The sequence below is a fragment of the Spea bombifrons genome, chromosome 1, assembly GCF_027358695.1.
Source record: "Spea bombifrons isolate aSpeBom1 chromosome 1, aSpeBom1.2.pri, whole genome shotgun sequence".
Taxonomy (NCBI): domain Eukaryota; kingdom Metazoa; phylum Chordata; class Amphibia; order Anura; family Pelobatidae; genus Spea; species Spea bombifrons.
Genome location: NC_071087.1, coordinates 162414296 through 162428039, shown reverse-complemented (window position 1 = coordinate 162428039; position 13744 = coordinate 162414296). Strand labels below are relative to the sequence as shown.

The window sequence follows — 13744 nt, the reverse complement described above, 5'->3', positions numbered from 1 at the left end:
ATGGTAGTGTATATGGTAGTATATATGGTAGTGTATATGGTAGTGTATACGGGCAATGTATATGTGTATATGGTAGTGTATATGGGTAGTGTATACGGGTAGTGTATATGGTATTGTATATGGGCAGTGTATATGTGTATATGGTAGTGTATATGGGCAGTGTATATGGCAGTGTATATGGGTAGTGTATATGGTATTGTATATGGGCAGTGTATATGTGTATATGGTAGTGTATATGGGCAGTGTATATGGTAGTGTATATGTGTATATGGCAGTGTATATGGGCAGTGTATACGGGCAGTGTATATGTGTATACGGGTAGTGTATATGGTAGTGTATATGGTAGTGTATATGTGTATACGGGCAGTGTATATGTGTATACGGGCAGTGTATACGGGCAGTGTAAATAAAATAACCTCTATAAAATAAAGCAGGTGGGGATTTTTCATTCTTGTTCCGTGTCCAGCCAGTTCTTCTTGAAATTTGAAAATCCCTTAAATGATGTCAGATTTCTTGCCTGGAGGACAATTAATGAATTCCTCTGCGGTGTTGAAATATTTGTTTTATAGGTAGTTTTATCATCGCCTCGAATCTCCTGATTGTGACTGCTGGGTAGGGGGTGAGCGGGGATCGCGGGCGTATCATCGATGAGCAGTAATGAGTATGTCTGCCCGAGGTCTCATGGGGTTGGGAGAACGTCCTGAACGCTTCTAAGACCCCAGCATCTGATTCTGGGAAGATAAGAAGATCTCGGCCGTGAATCACCGGAGCGTCACGCGATAACAAAACGAGGGACACAAGAGTGCTGACGGCTGGATATGTCCGGACACACGGCCTAATTCCAGCTATCCGGCCGGCAGCATCTCATCTGCCGCTAGAGCAACATTTGCCCGCTATACCAGATGGCTAGGCTGGGTCTGTGAACCGATCTATCGCTCTTAGCCCTGGAATGACCCCGAAAAGGACACAACTAACTCACCCCGCTGGATCACGGAGTCTTTACTCCCCTCCGATGACACCCTGTGCAGAAAGCTGCGTATTGCCGAAACCAAGGGGCCTTTCCAGGGCCTTACTGGCGAAATGCAGCTTCCGTGTGGGGTGTCGGATGCCACGCGCAGCCTCTGGGGTTGCTCGATTACGTTGTGTGCTCTCCTGCATGCGCGATCGCTGCGGCGAATCCGAGCTCCAGGAGACTTCCAGGTCATGAAGGCAGAGATCGGAGAATGACGGAGATGATCTTAAAAGGTTAAAGACAAAGCAGTAACTTTGTATCACTCGCATACTCAACGCTTTATTACAAAATAAAACATTGGAGCCGGTGCTGGGCGCTGTAAAGAAACCGGGCCTGGAACTTTGATGGATCATCCAGGAGATGATAGTGAATACCGCAGACTTCTCTCACCTCTGGCGACCCCCAAACCATTTACTTATGGGGACGACGTGTCACGCGGGATGCGAGGTTCGCATTTAAAGGGGGTAGCTGCAGACCCCCAGTAAAAAAACAAACCATGTGTTTGGTTCCATCTCTGAGGGTCGGTCAGTTCTTCAGGAGGTGTCCGCTTTGTCCTAACCTTCATACTTGGTGGCATCACCTATCCATATCCCGCGGAACCTTTTATTTATGATTAATGCCTTCTACGGAATGTTCCAGGTCTATCCTCCGAACCGGCCCGAGATGTTATAGCAAAGTATCTACAGGTCCTGTATGCCCGGCAGCGGTGGCACCATTAGAACCCTCGGCGGCTGCCCAGTTTACTACGTGTCCTCAGAGACCCTTTGGCGCATTAACCTCGTTGCGTTGAGTGACTGCCCGTGTTGCGTAACGCTGTTTACTCATTGGAAGTCAGCGTTGCGTAAGAACAAAGGAAATAAACACCTCGGAAGATTAATTAAACGATGCGATAAGACGGGAAAAAAAGCGTCAATCCAGAAGAAGAGGCCCGTCCCGCATTATGCACACGCCCCGGGGTAACTGCGCAAGCACAAGGACCTTCCCGTGCCGCTGAATTACCCCAATGCTCGTCATGGCGTTCGGGTGACGAGATTAATTAAACCCGGTCGCTCTGACCCCCCCCCCCGTGGGCATCATATGTACTGTAATTTTTGCAGCGTCCCCCCTGCGAATGCATTGGGAACCCCCCCCCGCAACCATTTCTTTTCTTCACCCTCCGCTGTTTTCTATGCAGGATCTGTAAAACTGGTTGTTTAAGACCGAGCCCTTCTATTGTTTCCCTTGTTATAATAGTTTATAGTAGAATTCTCCCGCTGTAACGACTCAAACCTTAATCAGTCGTTGGTCTCGTCTTAGATTCAGGAGCCGCATGTCTGTCCCATGCGTGTTTAATACCCTCACTGTATTACCCTCTACCACCTCTGCCGGGAGGCTGCTCCACTTATCTACCACCCTCTCAGTAAAGTTGGTAAAAATCTCCTGTACTATCATCAGGGGATGATTCCCATCCAATCTGTTCACACACTTCAAGAGCAACTAGATAGTAGTAACAAAAACATAATCAGTCTTCTTCAACGTCGAGGTCTTATGGGGTCCAATCTCTTCATTAAAATATCCAGGAGGAGACGTACGTTCTGCGTTATGCTCAGCTCGGGGTGCTGCCGGGTGTTGGAGGGCACCCACTGTCCGCGCCTGCGGCTGGCGTATCGGTTTTGCGATTTGTGGAACAATGGGTTAATTTATTCGGATATAATTGGCTGTCATGTACATGCGCTGTTGGTTTTGGCAGATGAGTAGAGCGGCCGTCCTGTCCCCAGCCCAGGAGTTCAATCATCTGATTAATGGAAGAAAATTATTGTTTGAATCGTTATCGGGGGGGGGGGGCTACAGCCGAGGAGGAAAGAAGTAAAGAAGAAAGGAGAAACAGATAGAATGATACATGATGTTTTTATCTCACTGATTTATCTATACATTATACAGGGGGCCAGTCACTGATTTATCTATACATTATACAGGGACCGGTCACAGATTTATCTATACATTATACAGGGGGGCGGTCACTGATTTATCTATACATTATACAGGGGCCGGCTCACTGATTTATCTATACATTATACAGGGGCCGGCTCACTGATTTATCTATACATTATACAGGGACCGGTCACTGATTTATCTATACATTATACAGGGGCCGGTCACTGATTTATCTATACATTATACAGGGGGCCGGTCACTGATTTATCTATACATTATACAGGGGCCGGCTCACTGATTTATCTATACATTATACAGGGGGCCGGTCGCTGATTTATCTATACATTATACAGGGGCCGGCTCACTGATTTATCTATACATTATACAGGGGCCGGCTCACTGATTTATCTATACATTATACAGGGACCGGTCACTGATTTATCTATACATTATACAGGGGGCCGGTCACTGATTTATCTATACATTATACAGGGGCCGGCTCACTGATTTATCTATACATTATACAGGGGGCCGGTCGCTGATTTATCTATACATTATACAGGGGCCGGCTCACTGATTTATCTATACATTATACAGGGACCGGTCACTGATTTATCTATAGATTATACAGGGGGCCGGTCACTGATTTATCTATACATTATACAGGGGCCGGCTCACTGATTTATCTATACATTATACAGGGGGCCGGTCACTGATTTATCTATACATTATACAGGGGGCCGGTCGCTGATTTATCTATACATTATACAGGGGGCCGGTCGCTGATTTATCTATACATTATACAGGGGGCCGGTCACTGATTTATCTATACATTATGCAGGGGGCCGGCTCACTGATTTATCTATACATTATACAGGGGGGCGGTCACTGATTTATCTATACATTATACAGGGGGCAGTCACTGATTTATCTATACATTATACAGGGACCGGTCACTGATTTATCTATACATTATACAGGGGGCAGTCACTGATTTATCTATACATTATACAGGGGGGCGGTCACTGATTTATCTATACATTATACAGGGACCGGTCACTGATTTATCTATAGATTATACAGGGGGCCGGTCACTGATTTATCTATACATTATACAGGGGCCGGCTCACTGATTTATCTATACATTATACAGGGGGCCGGTCACTGATTTATCTATACATTATACAGGGGGCCGGTCGCTGATTTATCTATACATTATACAGGGGGCCGGTCGCTGATTTATCTATACATTATACAGGGGGCCAGTCACTGATTTATCTATACATTATACAGGGCATCTCACTGATTTATCTATACATTATACAGGGGCCGGTCACTGATTTATCTATACATTATACAGGGGGGCGGTCACTGATTTATCTATACATTATACAGGGGCCGGTCACTGATTTATCTATACATTATACAGGAGGCCGGCTCGCTGATTTATCTATACATTATACAGGGACCGGTCACTGATTTATCTATACATTATACAGGGGCAGGTCACTGATTTATTTATACAGGGGGCCGGTCACTGATTTATCTATACATTATACAGGGGCCGGTCACTGATTTATCTATACATTATACAGGGGCCGGTAATTGATTTATCTATACATTATACAGGGGGCCGGTCACTGATTTATCTAAACATTATACAGGGGGCCAATCACTGATTTATCTATACATTATACAGGGGGCTGTACAGGTGGGAGATCCCCGTTCCATCCAGACATATTCCTCAGCATGTAACATAAGATGTGAATGGGTTTCTTGGACGAGAGGCCGCACTGCACGCTGCAGCAAATTATTTCTTACAAAATCAGCTTTTTGTGTTATTAACCCCTGCATTGACGTGGCGTCAGCACATTCCTGGGGGGGGGCATCGCGTGGGGCTTTCTTTCTGTTTGCGTTGGCTGTAGATTGTCACTGAGCCCGGTATTAAGCAGCATTTGTTCTTGTGCTCACCTTTAACCCCTCGCTGTCCATCCATAGCGAGACCCGCTGGTGTTTTTAAAAACTGCTGCGGCCGCCGTTCCTTTCTGTCCGCTCTCCGGGGGAGATTTCGCATGGATTGACGAGAACCGGAGTCAGCAGAGGGGGAAATGACAATATAAATGAAGCGGGATAGAGGGACGCCGGACGTAGAGATTAGGAATCCCTTTTACCTATACAGATTTCCTAAAAAAACAGACGCGTGGAACAGCCTCCCAGCAGAAGTGGTAGAGACCAATACATGCATGTGATACACATTGTTACATCTAAGTCTCTGACCCTCTACTTTTAGAGATATCGGCCCTCTCCTGGACACATTTAATTTTACTATCAGTGCAAGGATCACGTATTAAAATACCTTGTAAGTAACTATGCATTAACCCCTTAATGCATTTTGAGCCCGTACATGTACATGTACATTGTCATTAAGGGGTTAATAAGCAGTAAGAATTACCTTAGAATGTGCCAGGGCCGCCATCACCGGGGCCCGGTGTATATGTATAGGGTAAGAGTTGGCGTGTGCGTGTGTATAACAGTGTGGTGTTAGCATGTGTGAGTGTATGTTGCGTGTGTTGCTGTATGGTATTAGCCGTGTGGTGTTCACGTGCGTACGTATGAGCGCATAGTGTTAGCGTGTGTATTTCTGTAAGGTGTTAGTGTGTGTCAGTGTGTGTTAATGTATGGTGTTAGTATGAGTGTGTGTGTGAGGGGTAAGCCTGTGTGTCTGTATGGTGTTAGTATGAGTGTGTGTGTGAGGGGTAAGCCTACGTTTGTAGTGCCTGATAGAGAAGGATCAAAAGAATGTGTGTGTAAGTGTATGGTGTTAGCGTGAGTTAGCATGTTAGCATGTATGCGTGTTAGTTGGGGGGTGGCAAAGTGTGCTGGTAGATTCATAAGGTGGGGTAATGGGATGGTCATGGGGTGGGCTGATGGGAGAGTCTTGGGGGTCCGGTCTCTAAGTCTATAATGGGCCCCAAGATTTCTGATGATGGCTCTGGAAGCTGCAGCTCCAATCTGTGTGCTTCCATTTAAATCAATGGGACTGCTTTCTGTGCATGCGCAAAAGGGGTATCATGAGACCCCCCACCCTCCCGCCGGTGTTTTTCACAGGAATTCCCAAATTCTGCGTAATCATTTCTTGCTAAACTGAAAGGATATTTCACAAGAACTCAAAGATAGGAACCAAAGATACGTAGAAACCTAGAACCCCCCCGGCAGATCGGCCCCAAAGATTGCGCTGAATAAAGATACATTGTATACGCCGCAGCGGGTCGTTGCGCAAACTCGACGTTGCGCAATAGGTGCGGGATCTTGGCGCCCGTCCATTCTCGCTGCCCACGTTACACAATCCTTTGTTATAAAAGACTGACTGACACCCAAACAGTTAACTCTTATTTTCACAAACTTTCTCCTAAATGTATTTTATTAAAAATGTGCTTTTCTCGAGGTTTACCCCCAAATACTAAACATCTACTCCCAGCCTTTTTGTGCACTAGAATAGTTAGCGGTAACATATCCAGTAGCGGTTGCACCGGGGCCCCAGCGCTATCAGGGGCCCATATCTGTCTTGGACCCCACAAGGGCCCCGGGATGTGCTCTTCATCGACGCAGCGGTGGCAATGATGCTCCGTCACTGACATCACATGCCAGGAAGTGACATCATATCCAGGAGCGCAGTTCAGTAATGGAGCCGCCGGCCACGAGGGACGTCCGGAAGGCAAACAGTGGGTGTGGGAAGTACCTTGCGGGCCGGGGAGCAAGAGGGGCCCTCTTTGTCTAACTGCTCCAGGGCCCCAAGTGCCTTAATCTGGCCTTGCCTGCAGTATGTGTACCCCAATCAGGGCTAGGCAGTATCCTGACCTCATTGCCAAAAAAACTGGGACCAATACCCCCTCCTGGGGTCAGACTTCCCCAGTGCGCCTCAGCTCAATGGGCCAGTTACAAGGAACATCTAAGGGGGCCCTAGGCACCGGACGGCCTGTGTATCGTGCTGTACCTGGCACCGCATATGCTTCTGAAGCAAAGTGTCTGGTTATGATGTCATAGCCCACCGGCACTCAGATGGTGGCCACTAACTGGGACTAAGTACACTGCAGTGACCTTCTATGGATCAATAACCAGACATTTTTTGTTGTTTACTAAAATGAATAGATTCCGGTGCATTGAGCGTATGGATTAATGTATAGCAACCGTGTAGAGTTAACCCTTGTAATTCTGCACAGGATTCTGCAGAGGCAAACTGGATCCCGTGTGTTCCTTACTCCGTAACTGAGCCCGATGTCTTCGCTCCTACCCCGGGGGCATTCGGAGAACATACTGAGAGCATCCATCTGTGTCCTCATATCTATATATACATCTATATGTATCCATCCATCATCTATCTATCCATCCATCATCTATCTATCCATCCATCATCTGTCTATCCATCCATCATCTATCTATTCGTCTATCATCCATCTATCTAATAATATATAATGTATAACAAATATAATAAATCGAGCGCTTCCTATCACTTCTTGCTTGTAGGTTAACGCCACGTTCGTCAATACTACCAAGCCATTGGCTACTGGGAGGGCGCTGCGTTCGCTTCCCTGATCCATGTTACTGCCCCCCCTTGTGACAGGGCCAGGCTAGCCGGCTCGTATGTCCGTGTGACGTTTAGTCGGGTCACGGAGCGCTTTTGTGTCCGGTTCCGTATACCGTGACCCGGGTTTTATTGTGTTACCGGCCCAGAGACTGAATGTGGCTGCAGCTCCGGCCTTCAAAGAGACGATCCTATAATCTGGCTGGGGCTTCTAATCAGCCAACACAGCCCTGTCCGGCCCGCTGGCCCCCGCACTACAGGGGGGATAACACAGGTGGGGGAACCCATTGTATCCCTTAATCCCCTCACCTGATACATCCCCTGTATACCGATGGGATTTGTGAGGGGATGTGAGTGATGGGATTGGGGGTTGGGTTCGTTGCACAGTGAATGGAGATTGTATATAAAGTTCTGTGTGTTTGTAAATAAAGTTCTTGTTTTACTGTGAATGGCGGTCTGACTGATCCGTGGAGAGCTGAGTGCGATCCGTATGAGGGACTGACTGGTGATTCCTCAGCCCTCAAACAGGGGGACCCAGCCTTGGGTACGGTGACCCTGTAACACCCCTTTAAATACACATGATCCCTATTTATCAGATGACTTGTAACAGAATATTTATATATATATAATAAAAGAGTATTGCGAAACAGGGCAAATAATAAGGAACTGAGGAAGGCGTCTCGGTCACTTAACTGTGATCTCTCTCTCTCTCTCTCCAAAAAGGGTGCAGGAAACAGATTTTTCCATTTCACGGAACCGAATGTTATTCATTCATCAGCGTGACTGCGTGTTTCTGACATCTGTGCATAAATCACTCGCCACACATCCCACTCATTTTTTAGGACTTATATCACATTAACAATGAACTTTCATAATATTCCTCTGTTTTATTTTTTTCAAACCAGTTGTAGTTTTTGCCCCGTAATAAAAAGTTTTCAGGCAGCCGCATATGAGCCGTTTGTATGATTCTCGCGCAGGGGGGGCGCATCCATCTCCGCTCAGAGACACGGGGTGATCACGCTTTAAACAATTAGAATTTTGAATCCATTTGTAATCTCCAGGTATTATCACACCTCTCCTAGCGTCATTATCACTTGTTCCTTCGCATGTAATGTTAATTATACTCTTAATTTGTTTATATATATGACATACATTAAAATGCTCATTAACATTATTTAAATGCCCCACCCCTTTCTGACGACAATAACATTTAATTATATACATTAAGTGGTGATATAAGACTTTATATAATATGTGATATTCTGCATCATGTAGGCGATCGTGCACCGGCCGGCAGATCGGCCCCGTTTGGCCCGTCTAGTCTGCCCGTTTCTCCTCAAACCTTAATCAGTCATTGGTCTCGTCTTAGATTCAGGAGCCGTATGCCTATCCCATGCATGTTTAATACCCGCACTGTATTACCCTCTACCACTTCTGCTGGGAGGCTGTTCCCTTATCTACCACCCTCTCAGTAAAGTAAAACTTGAATCTTTATGGTTTTTTTCCTGGAATAAAGTTTATGGTGTGACTAAGTTTAGAGTTGTGTCCCATCAGCTTTCCTCAACTCACCTCTAGCTGAGCTAAGAGGTAACACCATTAATGGTGGGGTATCATGGGTCCTGGAGATCATTTCGGATCTCCAACAAAGAACATACACTGAATCTGGATGGGCCAAACCAATAACATAAAAGCTGATCCAAGGGTTCCTGGTGTCCATTTGGACTAAAATGTCGGTCCCATCTTGGATGAACTCAATGGAGTTCTCTTAGAAGTTGGTGGCCGAGGCGGCTGTCACGTTTCTCTCTATGGTTGAGGAGATCTGCGTGGAGAGATTGCAGATTAATAGAATACTGAAACTAATAAACTGATACAATCATCGGATATTGTTACACCGAGTATCTACATCATTTGTATCCAGGGCCAAACTGGTGATGCTTCTTCTCATGGAGCAACATCATGATAAGGGAAATATAGGGTTAACGATGAAGTTAAGTATGAAGTATCACCTCTCTATGGTGTATTATTGTCCAAAATGAGCTTCTCCGGCCAGGAGAACAAGATTGTCATGGTCACACCTAACACGGTGATTTCTGAAGAGGAACAAATAGCGACTACTACTCCTTTAGTAGTCAGGACCGGCTCTTCCGTACAGGCAAAGGCATTGAGTTGATGATGATGATGATGGGTTCCACCATCATGTCCTCTACTGTGGTGGCCATTAAGTGCATGATGGAGGAGAAGTCTGGTTCCTTGAGGGTTCTAGGAGCCCTAGGCCGGCTCTGTTAACTATGTTACTGGAATCTCGGTTTGAATGATCTCACCCCATACTGGAAACACCAAAAAAACTCATGCCTACAACCAACGGCCTCCACCAGTACAGAACACTGCACTCAATGAGACATTGCCTTCCGCTCCACTCCGCTGAGGGTAAGTACAGCAAGGAAATATGGAAGAAGGAGAGAAGGATGACATAAAGGAGCGTCAGGAAGCAGGTGGGCTTTTCCAGGGGGCTCCAATGCTGGAGGTTCTCAGTTGTAATCCTGAAGCCCACCAAGAGTCCAGGCTTTCAGGATCTCCTCAGACGAGTACCGTACGTTCCGATGTATTCGGATGCCGGCTAAAAGCCAGCTGTGTTCTTGAGATGATGCCAAATCCATTCCAAGTTCCCCAGCGCAGACCATGGGATCAGAGATCTTCTGCTTTAATTCTTCAAGTCTGCCCCAAAGAGCTTGCAATCAGCTTGTGTCAAGACACTACCCCTCCCCCATGTATCAGATAATCGGGTTACCCTGTGGAATAATATATATCTTAATATATATATCACACAAAACACCTAAAGAATGCATCACAACATTCAAATTTTTGTTTGTTGAATGACATTGGATGATGTCATAGTTGTGCAGGAGCACGATTGGCTGTCGGATCCCCTCATCTTTACCCTTCTGGATTGGACACTGACAGATAGACACCTGTTTATTGCCCCGGCTTATTTTTAAACTGCACTTGATGCCCTATGTAAAATATGTATATCCCAGTACGAGGACGGCCCAGCCTTGGCTTATCTCTCTGTGCATGCGCTGGCTGTACTTACATAGATCTCTTTATCCAGAAGCCGCAGGACGACTCGCTTATAGAATTAACATAAAGATAGAGAGGAAAGCTTCAGAAAGGCATACTTTCTGCCCCGTGGAAACTCCTATGGGGGGGGGAAACATTATTTTATTAAATATAAAGTAAGGAAGTTTTACTTTGCAGAAAGGGTGGTAAATAGCTGGAACAGCCAACCAGCAGAAGTGGCAGCAGCTAATACAGTGAGGGAATTTAAGCTCTATCTACATTCCGTAAAACAAAAGTGCCCGTCTTTAATCATTTGGAATGTTGGATATTTTGTACATGCGCGTCTCAGTGTAGTTATTAGGCTAATACAAGCGGTAATTAAATCAATGTCTTTTAGAGCAATTACCTATCTTATTCTCTTTTTTGGGGGGGTCTTTGGAATCACCCTGGGAGAGTGTGACAGAGCAGGGAGAAAAGCACCATGACTAAAGAAAACGAGATATAATCTTAATAGAGAAATAATTGCAAAATTGTGAAATCCTAGACAAAATCACATAAAAAAAAAAAATATTTCCAGGAACTCTCAGATTTTATGACAATGGGACTAGATCAGGATCATCGGGTGGCCTCAAGAAGAAAGCCCTGCGGAACGAGCCCGTGGGCAGCCAACTGGGGCAAATGTATTTTGGCTGTATGAGTTCTGTAACAATATATTTTTTTATTTTTTTATAATGATTTTTTAATAATTTTTTTAAAATTGATTTATTATTATAATTATTATTATTTTTATTTTTTAAAATGATTTTTTATTTTTATAATGATTATTTATTATTATTATAATAGTTCCAATTTTTATTTTTTAGAATGATTTTTTATGTATTCATTATTATTATTTTTTTTTTTTTAGAATGATATTTTATGTATTCGTTATTACTATTATTATTATTATTTTATTATTATTATTATTATATAAAATATTCATTATATTTAATTATACAGTATTAATAGAGCTCCAGAATTCTGTAGCGCTATTACAGGGAGAGTGACCACGGACAATAACATTAAACTGACGATATATAAAATTGATGATAACATTAACCCGCTTTAAGGCATATTGGTTCAAGAGGAGACGATGGCCTTGCTCGCGTGAGCTTACAATCTATTAGGGGGATTGTTACAACATAAATGGTTAAATAATGTTGGAATAACGTTTGAATTGCGCCATTTCACGTAAATATACCTTACGCATCACTTAGTGCTTTGCTTTCACAGCTCGGGATGATGTTGATGACATCATTCTTTATTTACGCTGTTACTTGGATGAATTGCCCTGAGATGTCTTATTGTTTTCGCGTACAGAGTGTCCTTAAGGCATTCACGCTACAATGTTACACAATCGGAGAAACCGAATGCCTGGAGTGGAACGCTTTGTGCTTGTGCACACATTTTTAGTGCAAGTATCTTTTAAAAAGTATCAAATATGTCTTTATATTATTTATTAATAATAACTAAACTCCCCCAATTCTCCGGGTGTCGTACGAAGGGTTATCCAGAGATTATAATCCCCTAATACTAGGATGCCAGGTGTGATTTTACCACAACGGAGTTGAATTGTGGAATTAAGTGAAAATATGATGTAATTGATGACATCACCAGTAGAGGTCCCCTGTGGAAAGCCCCTGATTGCTGAGATGAAATGGACATCAGCGCGATTAAATTCCCATTTGAATGGAAAGACGCTTAGTTAGCGCATTTGGCCCCAGCGGCCAGAGGGGAGGGCAGGCCGAGAGCCTGATACCCTGTGTGGTGGCAGGGATTTAGCCCGGCTGGTGTAAAAAGAAGGCAGGTGAGAGCAGGGGGGAGTGGGAGATGATGAGTGAGAGCAGAGGGACCCTGGAGGGAGCAGGTGAGAGCAGGGAGGGCAGGAAGGTGCCGGGAGGATCAGAGGGGAGCTGGAGGGGGCAGGGAGAGGCAGCGAGGAGCGGTGGGTAGTAGATGGACTCGGAGGGCAACAGAGGACACCTGTCTTTTGTGAAAATTGATGAGAGGCTGGGAGGGACGAGGACCAATCAGAGTGCAGCATTTGTGCTCCGCTTGGACCTTAAGCTCCGGCCAGTGTGATAATAATATTATTATATATCAGGTTGCTTGTTTAGATCTGTAAGTGGCAGTGAATGGGTTAATTTAATGTACGGATCCATCAAGTGTAGGGTTTGGGAAAAGCGCCAGATCCGCTTTAATTACGCGGGGGGGTTTACTGAGACGGGGTACGCGGCAGGGACCGGGGCTCAACGACCCCCCTCACCGTCTATTAAACAATAATGTTATAATCAGGAAATAATAAATAATATCTACCCCATTATATAATAATAATAATAATAATAATGACAATTATCTGGATTTATAGCATGACTTCCATTAAAATGAACGTAAACGAACACACAATAAAAGCGGGAATCCAGGTCAGACCTGGCAACGATGCAAACGACCAAAAAAGGATATATTTATCCTAAGGGTGTGGCTACGGGTGTGGTCGTGGGTGTGACTGTGGTGTGGTCACAGGGCAGGGTCGTACCATGACTTTTGTAGGTGGCTTCTTTACCTGTTGACAACAATTTTAATAAATCATGCGGAACGCGACCAAACTATTTTACTTCAGAAAACTATTTCGGAAACAAATTCCGACGGTCAGCTCCAGGAGAGCAATTGGAGTGCTTCCCTGCCACGGATTGGCTGCTTAAAACAGAATAAGAATTATTGTCATATTAGCCCCATTTGATCCAAAATAAGAAACATTTCATAAGCTTTTGAGACCTCAGTTGTCTCTTCTACATTTGTTTCTAAGTTGGTCTAATACTGGCTTTTAGGGCAGTAGAACCCGGCGATCCCCTCATACCCAGCAAACATTCTGACCTCCTAGAAAAGCGGGGCATCAGGGGAGGGAGAGAGGGGGCATCAGGGATCTGGGGCACAAGGTGGGACTGGTCAAGCCAATAAGGGACACTCGGTAGGTGTGATTGGTAGCAGGGGTATTGGACAAGGAAGCTGGCTTATTGTGTTTAGACTTGCAGTAAAAAGCAGCTGGAAGGACTCGTCATTATTACCCTAATCCGATCCACTAACGTGACTCAATAACAGGTTCGCCCGGGTAACCCCAGCGCAGCGAGATCCTCATACAA

At 44.9% G+C, this 13744-nt stretch overlaps 1 protein-coding gene across 1 annotated transcript in view; it reads right to left on the bottom strand.

The window, feature by feature from the left end:
- TPGS2 (tubulin polyglutamylase complex subunit 2) overlaps nt 1-13744 on the bottom strand; it is a 320830-nt gene that overhangs the window by 134746 nt on the left and 172340 nt on the right. The window lies entirely within an intron of this gene.